This window comes from Myotis yumanensis, unplaced genomic scaffold, assembly GCF_028538775.1.
Source record: "Myotis yumanensis isolate MYYU_CA2020_CCGP unplaced genomic scaffold, mMyoYum1.0.hap1 SCAF_4, whole genome shotgun sequence".
Classification (NCBI taxonomy): Eukaryota; Metazoa; Chordata; class Mammalia; order Chiroptera; family Vespertilionidae; genus Myotis; species Myotis yumanensis.
This window is the reverse complement of record NW_027223755.1, coordinates 42,327,344-42,344,575: the sequence shown is the minus strand read 5'-3', so window position 1 is coordinate 42,344,575 and position 17,232 is coordinate 42,327,344. Positions and strand designations below refer to the sequence as shown.

The following is a 17,232-nucleotide window of genomic DNA, read 5'->3' as shown; positions in this document are numbered from 1 at the left end:
ACATTGCAGAACTAATGTTACCTACAATAATAGCTAACATTAAGAGCTTAATAGGTATTAACTAACAAGAGGCCTTCACAATGACCCTGTGAGGCTTATTATCTTAATTATTCAGAGGAAGAAGTTGAGGCACATTCTGCTTCTGTAAACTGCTTTTTTGCAAACCAGGTTCCTCATTCCAAACCTTGAGATGTAATCAATACCTTTGTGATCTCTGCCTATATAAGTCTGGTTTTGCCACCATCTTATCACTATGAGATTTGGGGAATGGCCCCTCATAGTCCCAGATTGCAATAAATGTGACTCTTTAAATTTGAAAAAAAAAAAAGCTGAGGCACAGAAATGCTGAGTAACTTTATTTATCCCCCTCAGTGGTAAGTGGTAGAGCTGGGACTAGGCCCTTCCCAGTCTGGTTCAAGAGCCTGCACTCTGTGGTGCATGTATGAGAGAGATGGAGAGGGAGGGAGAAGGAAAAGGAGAGGGAGGCTTTGAAAATAGAAAAGCTCATCAGAGTTGGGGCAAGTTCTGCTCAGGGTGGCAGTTGTTTTTTTTGTTTGTTTGTTTTTTGTTCTTTAAAAAAGTGGGCAAACTGTCTTAGGAAGGGTAATGGGCTCCTGCTTGGGCTCTGCTGATGGAGATGTTCAGCCAGAATGTGTTCTGGGTGTCACATCTCAGGAAAGCCAAGTAAAACTTCCTAGAGAAGAACAATAGAACTGATAAGGACATGGAACAGGTTCTACAGGAAACAAGAATAGATACTCAAGACATTTCCCTCTGATGGCCCCAACTCCCAACCCCATTAGAGCCAGCAAAAGATAAGAAAATCACTGTTCTAGAGGTTGGGAGTTAGGATTTTCTTGGCTACTAATATTTCTTTAACCAACTATGTGGACGTGAGCAAACCTCTGAACATTGCTGGGCTTGGTTTCCTTATTCTACAAGATGGATTCTGGGTTTTCAGGGAACAATTTATACACCAAGGCAGCATAGGGTGGCAGTTAGGAGCACTGAGTCCGGAGCCAAACCACCTGAGTTTGTAACCCAGTTCCTATTTAACTTCTCAGTGCCTACATTCTTCCTCTGTAATATAGGATAATTGTTCCTATTTCATGGGGTTGTTGGGGGAAACAAAGGGTTAGTACATATATGTTCTTCTTTTCTTTTCTTTTTCCCCCAAACCACCAAAGGAAGTTCTACAACTTGGTGGGTATTTGGTGGACTGATGCATTGATGGATGGATTAATATTTTTAGTTTTCTTTTTAAATGTTTATTTATTTGTATTGACTTTAGAAAGACATGAAAAGAGGGAGGGAGAGAGCGAGGGAGGGAGGGAGGGAGAGACAGAACCATCAATTAGTTGATCCACTTATTTATGCATTTATTGGTTGATCTTGTGTGTGCCCTGACCAGGGTTTGAACCTGCAACCTTGGCATCTCAGGACAACGCTCTAACCAACTGAGCTACCCGGTCAGGGCACATACATGCTTTAGAACAGTGCTTGGCACATAGTAAGCTCTCAATAAATGCTAGCTATTAACACTATGGTAGGGGTGGGCAACCTTTTTGTGAGTGCGTGCCAAAACCAGCAAAATATCTGACTCAAAATTCTTCTGCGTGCCAACCCTAATTTTTTGAGAACATGTTACGCCTTCTTGATATCTATTAAGGTGTACGTATGTGAAGAACCTTGAAGAAATAATAAAATTCATTTGAGCGACAAAAACACAGTATATGATGATGAGAAATACATTTATTTTTTAATGTATACATGCACACTGATAGTCCGACAGAAAAATTTATGACTCCGTTTGATATTATCAATGGGACTTTTGCTGCTGCATCACCGATGACAGAGATTTTACATCAGGTTTATATTTCGTGACCTTCAGAGATATGCACGAGCTACTGCTTTCATCCATCATGTTACTCCTATTACGAGACTTAACAAAATTCATCACTGAGAACAAAGATTCACAAGCGTATGTGGATGAAACCAAAACACTGGTCGGATCTAGGAAGGCAGGGAGAGTTAAGGCAGAGGCATAGAAATTGCTCTTCCCCTCTCTCGTCAATCCATGTCTATGGTCTTTAAGATAACTTGTTATGAACATTGCTGGGCTCTAAGATGCACCTACACTGAATTTATCTGAAAAATAAAAAAGTCGATATTAAGAAAAAAAACTGTAAATGGAAGATTATAGGAGAGGGTTTCGCATGCCAGCAAAAGTTACTGGCGTGCCATGTTTGGCACGCGTGCCAGGGGTTGCCCACCCCTGCACTATGGGTATCTAGTACAGTTTCAGAATTCTCTTTGTAACAGCATTCTGTCTCCAAGCAGGGATCTCCTAACTCTGAGCTACTGTCTAGGCAGGATTCAAGCAGGTGTATTCATGAGTTGGATCAGAGAAAAAGAAAGAAGGGCGTTAAGGCTAGAAGAAGGGCTAAATAAGTTAATACACATTGTGTAGAAATCGGCAACATTTGCACACTGTGTGTGAAACTTGTTTCCCTATGCAAAGTCAACAACTGATAATGAGCTTGGGCAGCTGGAGGAGTCACCTTTCAGGCGGGTCCCACCCGCTCCTCTGCCACCACCTGTCTCCTTCCCACCTTCCCACATTCCGCTACTCTCCTTTTCCTGTCAACATTGGCCATCACCACTACCTGCTGTCATAGTATCAAGGGAGGTATCCATATGCCACTCAGAAAGTGTTTATCTCTGCTAAGTCTCGAGAGGAGCTTCATGAGTGCAAGGCATTGCTAGAGCTGGATTCATCTTCCTGAAAAGCGTGAATAAAATGAGATAATTTTTAGTTGAGATTATATCAGAATTCAAAGTTTTAAAGCCCACTATGAAACAAACAAAAGCCCTATGAGGTTTTCCTTAAGGTATACTCAAGTTGAAATATGTCATTATAGACTAAGACTTATAATTTAAATTATGATATACTCCTTAATTTAAAATATATCCTCCTTAACTTAGAATATATTTTTCTTAAAGCTTTAAATTTTAGAAATGAAACTTTTGAGACCATTAAGTTCCATGTCAGCATTTTTTTTAGAGGAGGAACTGAGAGGTGGTGAGGTGAAGATACTTGTCCTTCACATAGCTAATTAGCAGTGTCAGGACAAGAACAGAATTTTCAGTAAAAAATTTTTTTCCTTATATCACAGAGGGCTCCCCCTTCAAGGTAATGATTATTATTACACTTTAAAGGGTTCCAGAATGTGAGGACAAGTGAAATTAGTGGCATCAATAGCTCATGTGGAATGGTGGATAAAGGTATAGGGTCTATGGCCAAACTGGCAGGATGGGAATCCTGTAGTCCGCTGTTACCAGCAGTGTTATCTTCAGCAAGTTATTCCACCTCTCTGTAAAGCCACAATTAACCTGATTGAAAATGTTTTAATCTGTAGAGTGTTCTTCTCTATATTAGAGACAGAATAAGTATTAGATGCATGTAAGTCAGGAACTATTTATGTATTTACTGAAAGGGCGAGGGCTAGGCCCTCCACCTTGCCCCAGGGTAAAGGCTACGCCCTCCATCTTGCCCCAGGGTAAGGGCTACGTCCTCCATCTTACCTTGGCCACGTGCTTGGCAAGGAGCTTCTTCCCGGAAGTCTAAGACTCTGCTAGCCACACCCAGGAACAAGACATCGACTTGCGCCTGGCCAATCGGCAGAGCACAGTCCTTTCTCCTCCCCTTACTCCAACCCCCCCTTTAAAACCCATCTCTAGGCGGGGTTCTGTCTCTCAGCCACTTGGCTTGCCGTTGTGCCGGGGAGTCTGGTGGACAGGGAGCTCAAGCTAGCTTGAAATACAGATTCTTATGCTTTTGCATCGGATTGGCTGGCTCCCTGATGTGGTTTCTTGGGGATCTTGAAATCTGGGCATAACATTTACATGCTCAATAATTGTTATAATTTCTGAAAGACACACGAAGAAGTATCTACTTCAATTACAGTTCTACTTTTGCTAAATTAAGAATACTTAGGAATGTCTACATCCTGGTTCCTTTTTATAGGTCTTTCCTTATTTAAGAATCTTGAGAAATTAGAATTCTCTTCCTAATTCCATTCTGTCCCCACCTCAGTTCAAGCAGATACTCCTCCAACTCTGTAATCCAGATAGAGGATAAAAACCTGGGCAGAGCTTGATCTTAGCCATATACCTGTTATGCCCAGATTTCAAGGTTCCCAAGAAACCACATCAGGGAGCCAGCCAATCTGATGCAAAAGCATAAGAATCTGTATTTCAAGCTAGCTTGAGCTCTCCATCCACCAGACTCACCGACACATCGGCTAGCCAAGTGGCCAAGAGATAGAACCCCGCCTAGAGACCGGTTATATAGGGGGGGTTGGAGTAAGGGGAGGAGAAAGGACTGTGCTCTGCCGATTGGCCAGGCGCAAGTCGATGTCTTGTTCCTTGGTGTGGCTAGCAGAGTCTTAGACTTCCGGGAAGAAGCTCCTTGCCAAACACGTGGCCAAGGTAAGATGGAGGACGTAGCCCTTACCCTGGGGCAAAATGGCCCTTACCCTGGGGGAAGATGGAGGGCCTAGCCCTCGCCCTTTCAATACCCAGTGTTCAGACCAGTGCCTGAAAAATAAATGTTTGAGGGGGGTTGGAGGGCTGGGTGAAAAAGGTAAAGGGATTAAGCAAAAAAAAAAAAACACACACACAAAAAACAACAACCCCAAAACAAACAAACAAACAAACAAACAAACAAAAAGCAGACACAGACAACAGTATGATTATTACCAGAGAGAAAGAGGTGGAAGAGGGCAAAGGCGGGGGGGGGGGGGGGGGCATAAAAGGTGGCGGAAAGAGACTTGACTTTGGATGGTGAGTGCATGATGCAGTATGCAGATGATGTGTTACAGAATTGCACACTTGAAACCTGTATGGTTTTATTACCAATGTCACCCCAATTAGTTCAATAAAAAATTGAAAACAACAAATGTGTGATGACCCACGTCCCACATGGTTCAGAGTTCGGTTTCTGGAGAAGGGCTGCTCGAAAATGATAGAGACAAGACAAGAAATAATAATTTGGAAATTGGGGGGCTAGGCGGGAGCCCAACACAAGAGGAAGGACTCCGCTTGTGCTCAGGCCTTGCCATCCTTTTATTCAGTTTGGGATACACCTATAGCCCTTAGGCAGGCAGTGTCCAGTAACAGACAAACTACCTTATCAGTAAGGATTTACGTGACTATCTGGTCGGGAAGCTGCTTCAGCTACCATTGTCTCAACTAAACAGTGGGTGCATAGCTCTGACCTTTGCCAGGGCTCAAGGGTCATCAGCATTCCGGGCTCCTGGTCCACACCTCTCTGCTAGTGAAGACAATAGGCAGCTTCCCACACAAATGAACAAACAAGACAGAGAAACAAAAACTCACAGACACATACAACAGTATGGTAGTTACCAGATAGAAGGGGGTGGGGGAGTAACAAAGGGTAAAGAGGGTCAAATATATGGTGAGGAGGAAGGCTTGACTTTGGGTGGTAAACACACAATGCAATATGCAGATGATATATACAGATTTGTACATTTGAAACCTATATACTTTTATTAACCAGTATCACCCCAATAAATTTATTTTTAAAAAAGAAAAATAATTTAGAAAAAAATAATTGTGAAAGATGATTGCAGTGGTATCACCAGAATTTTGATATAGGAATGGTTTAGTGGTGACCATCTGGTTGGGACTGGAGATTAGGAAACTTGAATTAAAATTAAAATTGTATTTGCTGTAGAAAATGATGGTAATTAAAGGGGTGTGGATAATATCCCCTCATGACAGCCCTTTAAATCACCAGTAAATGAATATGTGAGTGAATGAGTAAAGGAATGAATGAATGAATATAGTAGAGCTAGAGCTGTTTCAGTAGACACCACCACTGAGATACAACCTCCAAGCAATACCAGCGGTGGGAGGGTGGGTCTCAAAATGGGAACTGAGATGGACTAATTTGATATAAATTGGGTATTAATGTATCATCTTTACCTGTCGACAACCCTAGACTGGAGAAGTCTGCATTTTAAGAATTATACAAAAGATGTATTCAATGCCATTGCAGGAAGACAACTTACACATGGCCTTTCACCTAAGACTTGTGCCCTAAGATTTGAAAACAGTGTGCTAGAGTGTGTATATTTACTGTCAATATTCTCAACACTTTTTAATTTTTCTTCACCGTGGCATGAGATTTATAAGGTAACCATTTTATATCTTGATGTGAAAGAAACTCAAGTATAAACTATTATTGTCATGTTTATAATCCAGAATGATCTGGATGAAGTAGTGTATTTAGATACCTAAATGGAGAGTTTGTGCTGAGTTTTTAATTTATTAGGTTGATTTGTTGAATTTTAAATTAATTAGATTGTGAATTTTTAATTCACATGGGACCAAGAATTACTTGTCTTCTCTTTGTTGACAAGCTTTATCTTCTCCATGCAAGCCCAGTCTCTACCTTTCTGTTTTTATTTTTCTATCTGGAACTTGTCTGACTGGTCTTTGCTTCTGAAGACATCAGGTCATATGAAAATCTTGGCATTCCTTGCTTGATGACTGCATAAATGACTAATTACATGTGAGGCATATTATATTCTTGTTAGGTAACTTCACGTATTCCAGAGAATCACTAGGACATTATAGCATTTTGTAATTTTGTAATCAGCATTTTCTTTAAAAAGGACTACAGTGCCCTAACTGGTTTGGCTCAGTGGATAGAGCGTTGGCCTGCGGCTGAAGGGTCCCAGGTTCGATTCCGGTGAAGGGCATATACCTTGGTTGCCAGCACATCCCCAGTAGGGGGTGTGCAGGAGGCAGCTGATCGATGTTTCTCTCTCATTGATGTTTCTAACTCTCTATTTCCTCTCCCTTCCTCTCTGTAAAAAATCAATAAAATAAATAAATAAATAAATAAATAAATAAATAAAAAGGACTACAATATTTGTTAAAGTAGAAAATTGTTTTATTCCCTTTTCTTTCTAGAGGTTTTAGTTTTTAGTTGGGGCCTTTTTGGCAAACACTGCCTTTTCACTGGAGCTGAAACATGGTTTGATTTATTTTTATTGTTTCTGAGTTTGTTTACCAATGTAATTAATATTGTCAAAGCTGTTCTTGGAATAGAACTTAATCCCTCAGCTTTCGTTTCTTTTTTTTTTTTTAAATATATTTTATTGATTTTTTACAGAGAGGAAGGGAGAGGGATAGAGAGTTAGAAACATCGATGAGAGAAACATCGATCAGCTGCCTCCTGCACACTCCCCACTGGGGATGTGCCTGCAACCAAGGTACATGCCCTTGACCGGAATCGAACCTGGGACCCTTCAGTCCGCAGGCTGATGCTCTATCCACAGAGCCAAACCAGTTAGGGCTGCTTTCGTTTCTGATGTTAGGATGATTAGCTTTGGAGAAATAATTTTTTTTAAAAATTGTGTGCCAGGCACATTAGCAGTGGTTGTTAGCATTCCTTAGCTTCCTGCTTCTGCCCACGTTTGTTTTCATGCTCACTCATCCATAACATCTCAAAATTAATCACTGTTCCTTCAGTCTGGAGAAAATTGAGAGGCCTCTTTTCTAATGAACTTCTTCCTACAAATGGACCATAAGAGCCACTTGCTGACATAAATTCCCTTTTCTAAGAAAAGGAAGCCACTGTTTTTAACATGGTACTCCTTAGCTTGTCTTAGCCAGGATATTTTATTCAAATATCCCCATTTAAAAATATTAGGATAGTTAATAAAAATTAATTTTAGCAGTGCTGCTTTCATTCTATATGTCTCTTCTTTCCTTTTACTTAACCTTTTGTGACCCATTGGAATTTTCAAGTACCTTAGTAAAAATATTCCCACAGTTTCGTATGATGGGGCCTTGGACTAACAGGACTGTAAGTGTCAATTGTCCTGTTAGAACTTAGGTTCCATTGATGACAGATTGTATAATAAATAGTGCAGAAATGAGTTACTGTTTTGTTATTGTTTTCACCAAAAGGTGGCATTTCTTTTCTCTTTAAGGGCATCTAATTTTAAGTTGCTAAAGCCCAAAATTTCAATTCATAAAAGTTATTCTATTAATTTGGCTTTCCCCCTACTCTTTCTATATTTTATTTATTTATTTGTTGTTGTTGTTGTTTTTTAACACAAAAGTTATGACTTCATCTCCATCTACTCTCCTCTTCTTCACATTCCCCACTCTGTAGAAGATCAGGACAGAAATTCATGGGGAGTCTGACGGAAAGGAATGGAGAAGAGGGAGAGGCTTAGGAGGGTGAACAGCTGGTGAGCAGGTGGAGTAGTCCTGTCGTCAACACCTGTGAGCTCCACTTCCTCATCTACCTAACCCGAGGAAGCTAGATGAGTTTGTCATTGGCCACTGCAGCTTCCTTTGGCTTCTTCTCATGACTTCGAGACCATCCTCAATTGCCTCAGAAGGCAATTGTTTATCTTCCTTGTTGGCCCACAGGGTGATTCTGCCACTGTAGCTGCTGGCCTGGCATCATGGAAATCTGACAAGCCTGCCTTGCAGAGACCTAACAGATCGGCTTCTTTCTCTTCTCTCCTTTATTACAGTCAGAGAGAGGCCCAGAGGAGGAAGCTGCAGGCGTAGAAGTCATCCTCTACAAGGGAGCTCTTGTGAAATTCACTCTACCGGGAAAACAATACTATGGGGGTGTCATTTTCAGTTGTGCTGTTGCTGGCATGACAATTTAAACAGTTCTCTTTCCCTGATCTGTTTGGGCTTGGTTTCCACTCTTGCATAATGCACATGCTGGGTTCTTTGTATTTGGACAGCAAAGAGTCCACGGATACCTGGCCTCAGAGAGCTGCAGTGTTCTCTAGTTTTCTGAGTTAAGCAGAATCGAAGATATATATGTATGTATGTGTGTATGTATGTACAAATATAGCCTCATATTTTTATGGCTAAAACAACATAGCAATATTAAAGGTCAGTTGTAATCATTATTAATATATAGTTTAGCTATACCAAAAATACATTGTTCTTGACTCTGGGTGCTCATTAGAATTAACTGGGAACTTTTCAAATTATTGATGCCCAGATTTTACTTTAAACCAATTGAATCTAATCTAGAGTGGTGGCATCCAGACATTTGTATTTTTAATAAACTGCTTAGATGGGTGGAGAACCACTGGAAGAAGATAATACTGTTAAATAACCAGGTTACTCTCTAACGAGGTTAAGAAATATGTTTTCCTGGTGAATCTTTCCCTGGACAAATTTCCCTCCCTAGCCCTAGAGGTAATCATTAGCCTAAATTTTGGTATTTATCATTTTTATCCAGATATTTAAACTTTTACCACATGTGTATGTGTGTTTGTAACAATATATGGTATGGAGTTTATAAGTTTTAACAACTTTGTATAAATGAAATGAAGTCATATCTACCTTACTGAGGATTTTTGTGCTCAAGATTTATTCATACCCCTTTTAAAAGCACTCCGTGGGCCTTTTGCTAATGACCCACTGAGCTGTCAAGAAAGGTCAAAGTAAAAACACCACTTTTGGCCCTAACCGGTTTGGCTCAGTGGATAGAGCAGGGGTGGGCAAACTTTTTGACTCGAGGGCCACAATGGGTTCTTAAACTGGACTGGAGGGCTGGAACAAAAGCATGGATGGAGTGTTTGTGTGAACTAATATAAATTCAAAGTAAACATCATTACATAAAAGGGTACGGTTTTTTTTGTGTGTGTGTGTTTTTTTAGTTTTATTCATTTCAAACGGGCGGATCCGGCCCGCGGGCCGTAGTTTGCCCACGGCTGGGATTAGGCATCGGCCTGCTGACCGAGAGGTCCCGGGTTCGATTCTGGTCAAGGGCATGTACCTTGGTTGCAGGCACATCCCCAGTAGGAGGTGTGCAGGAGGCAGCTGATTGATGTTTCTCTCTCATTTGATGTTTCTAACACTCTATCCCTCTCCATTCCTCTCTGTAAAAAATCAATAAAATATATTTCAACAACAACAACACTTTTGGGTGAAGCAGCAGCAGCATATTGTGTTGTTTTGCTTCAATGGTGGTGTGACAAGGTGGAAAGGAAGGAAGGAAGGAAGGGAGGGAGGGAGGGAGGGGGGAGGAAGGGAAAGAAAGAAAGAAAGAGCAAGAGAAAGAAAGAGAAAGAAAAGAAAGAAAAAGAAAGAAATGGAAGAAAGCTTAAAAAAAGACTTATTCATATTAATATATGTAGTTTTAGCTCATTGTTACTAAATATAGTATCCTATTATATAAAAAACATTTTTTTGAAGTGAGCCAGTGCTTGTACCATTTTAACAGAACTATTTCCATTTTGGGATATTTTCTCCCAGTTTTATCTTTAAGTATACATATATTAATAGTGAACAAACAACAAGTACTGGCAAGGATGTGGAGAAAAAGGAACCCTACCTAGTACATAGCTGGTGGGAATGCAGACTGGTACAACCACTATGAAAAAAACAATTTTTCCTCAAAAAATTAAAAATGGAACTGCCATTTGACTCAGTGATCCCACTTCTAGACATATATCCCAAGAATCCTAAAACACCAATCAGAAAGAAGATATGCAACCGCCCTAACCGGTTAGGCTCAGTGGATAGAGCAGTGATGGCGAACCTTTTGAGCTCGCGTGTCAGCATTTTGAAAAACCCTAACTTAACTCTGGTACCGTGTCCCATATAGAAATTTTTTGATATTTGCAACCGTAGTAAAACAAAGGCTTATATTTTTGATATTTATTTTATATATTTAAATGCCATTTAACAAAGAAAAATCAACCAAAAAAATGAGTTCGCATGTCACCTCTGACACGCGTGTCATAGGTTTGCCATCACTGGGATAGAGCGTCGGCCTGTGGACTGAAGGGTCCCGGGTTTGATTCCGGTCAAAGGCATGTACCTTGGTTGCGGGCACATCCCCAGTAAGGGGTGTGCAGGAGGCAGCTGATTGATGTTTCTCTCTCATCGATGTTTCTAACTCTCTATCCCTCTCCCCTTCTCTCTGTAAAGAAATCAATAAAATATATTAAAAACAAAAAGAATATATGCACCCTTATGTTCACAGCAGCATTATTCACAATAGCTAAGATTTGGAAACAGCCCAAGTGCCCATCAGTAGATGAATGGTTAAAAAAACTGGTACATTTACACAATGGGATATTATGCAGCTGTAAAAAAGGAAGGCTCTCTTACCCTTTGAGGCAGCATGGATGGACCTGGAGAGTATTATGCTAAGTGAAATAAGCCAGTCAGAGAAAGATAAATATCACATGATCTCACTTATATGTGGAATCTATTGAACAAATTAAACTGACAAACAAAATAGACCCAGAGACATGGAAGCATGCAACAGACTGATGAATTTCAGAGTGGGGGCAGATGGGAAGAGATTAACCAAAGAACTTACATGTATATATCCATAATTCATGGACAGGCAATAGTGCAGTGAAGGCCTGAGGAAGGGGAAGAAGTGGGGGAAGGGGGTCAATGAGGGGGGAAAAAGGGGGACATCTGTAATACTTTCAACAATAAAGATAAATTTTAAAATATAGTGATAATTCCATTATAACTCAACTTTGGGTGCTTTTTAAAATTTATTATAAACTTCTTTCCATGTTTCATAATGATTATTTAATTACTACATAATTTCCCTTCATGTTTATTTACCATGATTTACCTAACTATACCCCTAATATATTTTTGAGAATGGAGCTGATAATGCTGTAAGGAAGATTTGGAGGTATGTAGTTCACTTGTTCAATTATTTCCCTAGAATAACTTTCCATGAGTAGGATCATTGAATCAAAGCCTTTAAATTATTTTATGATCCTTGATACATTTTATAATACAGTTTTTTAAACATACATTTACCATCTCTGGCTTAACACTAGATGATTTTGTTTCACTAGAGAATATAATATTAGGAATGCTTCTTTTAGAGAAGACATACTCTTGGTTCCAACCTCTTAGAACAAATCAAACACTGAAGAAAGTTCCCAACATGGAATCAATTTAAATAGACTAATATACAAAGCTAAATGGAATAGCAAATACATGAGAAATAGCAAATAAATTACATAATAAATCTTTTCCAGATGTGAATGAACAATGATAATTGAAAATCCCAGACTTATGTTGCCTAAACTCTTTACTAAACCTCAGCCTTCTCACCTGTAGAATGGGATTATGAGAAATAATAATAACAATGAGTAGCACAACAACATTTTTACAGTCGTTATCATGTGCTGAGCACTATTCTAAACACTTTACATATACTAGCATTGAATTTTCCTATCAACCGTATCATGTAGACATTATTATTATTCCTATATTATAGTTGAGGAACTGAAGTACAGAGAGGCTAAATGACTTTTCTAATGTCATATAGCTAGTAAATGCAGAGCCAGAATTCTAACTCAGACATTCTGGCTCCAGAGTTTACACTTATAATCACTAAATAAATAAGATGATTCATATAAATACCTAGTCAAATGCCTGGCACAAAGTAAGTACTCAATAAGTGCTTGCTATTTTATTATTATGTATTTTTAAAAAACCAACTGAGTTAGTACAGAGACTTAATTAATTTAAAAGCTCTAGGAAACAGAGTCATGAGTGGAAGTTTCAGCAAGGCAAATTTTGAGTCAGTAACAATAGTGCACTCTTGGGCACTGGACAGGAATAAAGAGAGGCTGAATGGCCACTTGTCAAGAACATTGTAGAATAAACTTCTGCATCAGGTGGGTTGCTGAATCAGATGACCTCTAAGACTCTTTCCAACTATAGGATTTTATTATTCTAGGTCAGAATCTTATGGTTGTTGTTTTTTTCTACACAGTAAAGCTTCATTTGTTTTCTTTAATATTAGTTTCAGTTTATGATCCTTGTTGATGATATTTTCATTGTAATTATCTGAATCATTCACCAAGGAGAGTGTGGCTTTGTTGTGTAAGCCTTTGGCAGTCTATTGTGTTGTAATGTTTGATATGTTACAGCACTTGAACATTATAATGATGGGTGTTGGAGAAACCAACATATAAACCTATAAGTTACTATGTTGTGCTGGTCAGCCCTCCTAGCAGGCATCTACAGGGTTACTGTCACTTGGCTAAATCGCCTTTGGAATCTGTCATCTTTAGCTATCAAGAGAACATTCAGGCCTATGAAATCATCATATGTGGCTTTAAATGTTTACATTGAAATTGCTTATGATAGAAGTGAGTTGATGTTACATAACAATTTGCAAGTGACTCAGGGGTGTTCCAATGAGTTTCCTCCATGGGGGAAGTACTGTAATAGTTTTGCTCAAGTCTTGGGGAAGCCACATCTGCCTTTATGATTTGCCTTGCCTTTGGATTTCAGCCTGGGCAATTGTTTTGTCTTTACTATTATATCTTAAGCAATCCTATAGAATAACGCACGATTTAATATGTTAACTTGATGTCATTTCTCCCAAAAGGGTGATTATTTAAAGGGCATAGTCAATTCCATTACAAAGTTGTTGATGGAATTTATAGCAGATATACTGGACTGGCTCAGAGTACTTAGAAAACAATTTCTTCTTAATTATATGTTGTTGTCTTTAATTTAATGTTTTACATTGTGCTGAATGCAGTTACTATGGAGATAGATGAAAATAGGCATAGAGTTTTGGGTGTCAAATTGTTAACAAATTTACTATGTTAAAATAGAATGTGGAGTCAGAAGGAAGGAAGATAACAACTTTCAAAACAATATTATGAGATTTAATCTATAATGTAGAGGGGAATGAGAAAACCAGAGAGCAGATAGGACTTTATTCTTTATCTTAAGATTTTCCAAAATCTCTCACACCTGTCAGACTGGCTATCTTCAACAAATCAACAAACGACAAGTGCTGGAGAGGATGTGGAGAAAAAGGAACACTTGTGCACTGCTGGTGGGAATGCAGACTGGTGCAGCCACTATGGAAGACAGTATGGAGTTTCCTCAAAAAACTGGAAATGGAACTCCCATTTGACCCTGTGATCCCACTTCTAGGAATATACCCCAAGAAACCAGAAACACCAATCAGAAAGGATATATGCACCCATATGTTCATAGCAGCACAATTCACCATAGCTAAGATCTGGAAACAGCCTAAGTGCCCATCAGTAGATGAATGGATTAGAAAACTGTGGTACATCTACACAATGGAACACTATGCTGCGGTAAAAAAGAAGGAACTCTTACCATTTGCAACGGCATGGATGGAGCTGGAGAGCATTATGCTAAGTGAAATAAGCCAGTCAATGAAGGAAAAATACCACATGATCTCACTCATTCATGGATAATAGAGACCATTATAAACTTTTGAACAATAATAGATACAGAGGCAGAGCTGCCTCACACAGATTGTCAAACTGCAGCGGGAAGGCTGGGGAGGGTTGGGGGGCAGGAGGGAGGGGGGTAAGAGATCAACCGAAGGACTTGTATGCATGCATATGAGCATAACCTATGGACATAAGACACTGGGGGGTAGGGGAAGCTGGGGTATTGTCAAGGGCGGGGAAAAAAAAAAGGACACATATGTAATACCCTTTGTAATGCTTTAAGCAATAATAAATAAATAAATAAATAAATAAATAAAGATTTTCCAAAATCTGAAGATAAGGAATTTGAAGTGTTCCTTTTTGAATATTCACTGAAACACACAATTTGCCTTATAAAGAAAATAATCTCCTTATTTAGTGGGATTTGACTACTTCCAACATTGAATTTAAACAATAACTCTCCTAAACAAAACTTGTTATAGGTTGACTTCTATTTATAATGGTACTTTCATGCAAATAGCTCAGGTATTTATATTATGCATATCCATATTTATACTCGGTGTTTAACTTAGAAACACTGTAAATCAAATTTAAAAAATGAAAAAGTGCCATTTTATTTTGAGTAAGCTATAGTTTGCTTTGTAATCTGACTGACTAATAAACAATTATGAGTACACATTTGGGGCATCTTGCTTTTGGGAACTTCTAAGAAGGTGGCAAGCTATCTGACAGTAATTACAAGTGTCATTATCTTTGTGTTATTCATAATGAATCCAATAGGATGAGGGTGGTGTCTTTCCAGTCACCCACGAATTTGGATTAGAACTCTTAAGACTGGAATGACAGCAGTGGGCAATCAGAGTGATTGCTTTTTTGGAATATAAGTAGCATTTCTAAAAGAACTTGTATTATTTACATACATAGAGTAAACATTGAAAGATTGGCTTAAGCTAAAAATACCCAAGATAATGTTGCAGGACTGGATAATAAAAGAATGGGCTCATATTGTGGACTTTTTCAGACAGAAATTTTCTTTTTTATCATGCTTGCTTAAGATGAAAGTCAATTTTTTATTCAAATAAAATAGAAGCGCTCCTTGATCCAGCCCCAGAGGGGATTGAGCTGAAGGAGCTGAGTATAGGGTCTACTGGACTGGTGGAGGGCCAGTCTAAAGTGAGTGAGTCTGACCGGGCTGGTGTTGAGCTGAGGGGACAGTCCTAGCTCTTGGGGAGAGAATCTTTGCTTGTGAGACCCGCCTTCCTGCACCTGGGTCCCTCCCTTTCCCTCAGTGAAGGCAACTTCCTGGACTCCAGTGCAACCATGGCTGAAGAACAACTTCTGGTCGAATTGTTTGTAAAGGCTACCAGGGATGGGGCGAGACTGAGGGCCCCTTCTCCCAGAGACTCTTCATGGTGCTCTGGCTCAAGGGAGTCACCTTCAGCATCACCACCACTGACACCAGGAGGTTAACCAAGATGGTACAGAAGCTGTGCTCAGGAGGGCAGCTCCCATTTCTGCTGTACGGCAACGAAGTGTGCACAAGTCACCAGCAAGATTAAGCAATTTTTGGAGGCAGTGCTGTGTCCTCCAGGTACCCCAAATAGGCAACTCTGAACCCTGAATACAACACAGCTGGCCTGGTCATACTTGCCAGATTTTCTTCCTACATCAAGAATTCAAACCCAAGCCTCAGTGATAATCTGGAGAAGGGGCTCCTGAAAGCCCTGAAAGTTTAGACCATTACTTGACAACCGCCCCCACCCCCCGCCCCGCCCCCAGAAGAAGTGGATGAGACCAGTGCTGGGCATCTCTCAGAGGAAGTTTCTGGATGGCGATGAGCTCATTCTGGCTGAGTGCAGCCCATTGCCAAAGCTCCACATAGTACAGGTGGTGAGTAAGAAGTACCGCGGATTCTCCATCTCAGGTGTCCCAAGGTGTGCATCGGTACTTGCCCAATGCTTATGCATGGACAGTTCGTCTCCACCTGTCCAGATGTTGAGGACATCGAGCTTGTCTATGAGCAAGTGGCCAAGGCCCTCAAAAAAGCTCCTCCTGAGCTACCTCACCGCTCTCCATTTTTCTCCACAAAGGCTCCTGGTAGTTTCCACTTGGCTACCCCTTGGACACACTCCAAAATGTCCAGTGGGAAGTGAATTCTCGGCACTTGTGCAGGACTGCCTTGGGGATGAAGGGAAGGAATGGGAGATCTGGGAGATTTTTATTGTGGGGTGGGGTGGGATGGGTAGGACAATGTATTTCAGTAATAAAATGCAGAATAAAAAAAATAAAACAGAAGAAAATTAAGAAACATAATTCAGAAGGGAGTTGACAAAAATTTTTCCCCAAGAAATGACAAATGTATATTATAGCCAAGTAAAAATCTCAATTAACATTACTCTTAAGCAGATTATACTTTGATAACATCTTGCTACATGTTAGAGATTGTATAGTTATAAGTATGAAATTTGAAACTTACTTTGACATATTCCATTTCATGTAACATTTGGAAAAAAGTATGCTGAGCATAGCAGTATATCATTTATAAAACAAGGCAAGAAAATTTAATTTAGAATCTTCTCCTGGTAGATTAGTTGAACAAACAATACTTTCGTATAGACTGAGAAGTTGACACTGGCCTTTTGCCCATGGTAAAGCCCTGGGTAGGGACAAGTCATCCGATTTTGAGATGTTAAAAAAAAAGGAGTTTTTCTCTACTCTGCTGGGGAAGGAAGCACAAAGTGATTGAGGCAGCTTGATTTTATGCCTCCTATTTGAAAAGTCCTTCTTGTGCAGGTATTTCTCTTTGCTTTTAACAGCTTCTGTTGTGGAATAACCCAGCCAGATGGTTACTTGACAAAATACATTTTTTAAAAAAATGAAGGGATAGCTTATAAACAATGATGTGCCAACAAATTAGACAATCTGGAAGAAATAGTTAAAT

The 17,232-nt window shown here is 39.6% G+C and overlaps 1 non-coding gene and 2 pseudogenes across 1 annotated transcript; 2 read left to right on the top strand and 1 right to left on the bottom strand.

The window, feature by feature from the left end:
• Positions 1–1,399: 1,399 nt before the first annotated feature.
• TRNAL-GAG (transfer RNA leucine (anticodon GAG)) lies at positions 1,400–1,477 on the bottom strand. The gene has a single exon. It is a non-coding gene; the product is annotated as a tRNA-Leu (tRNA).
• A 7,976-nt stretch (positions 1,478–9,453) lies between these two features.
• LOC139009646 (small nucleolar RNA SNORA21) lies at positions 9,454–9,570 on the top strand (annotated as a pseudogene).
• A 6,041-nt stretch (positions 9,571–15,611) lies between these two features.
• LOC139008448 (chloride intracellular channel protein 1 pseudogene) lies at positions 15,612–16,444 on the top strand (annotated as a pseudogene).
• Positions 16,445–17,232: the final 788 nt, after the last annotated feature.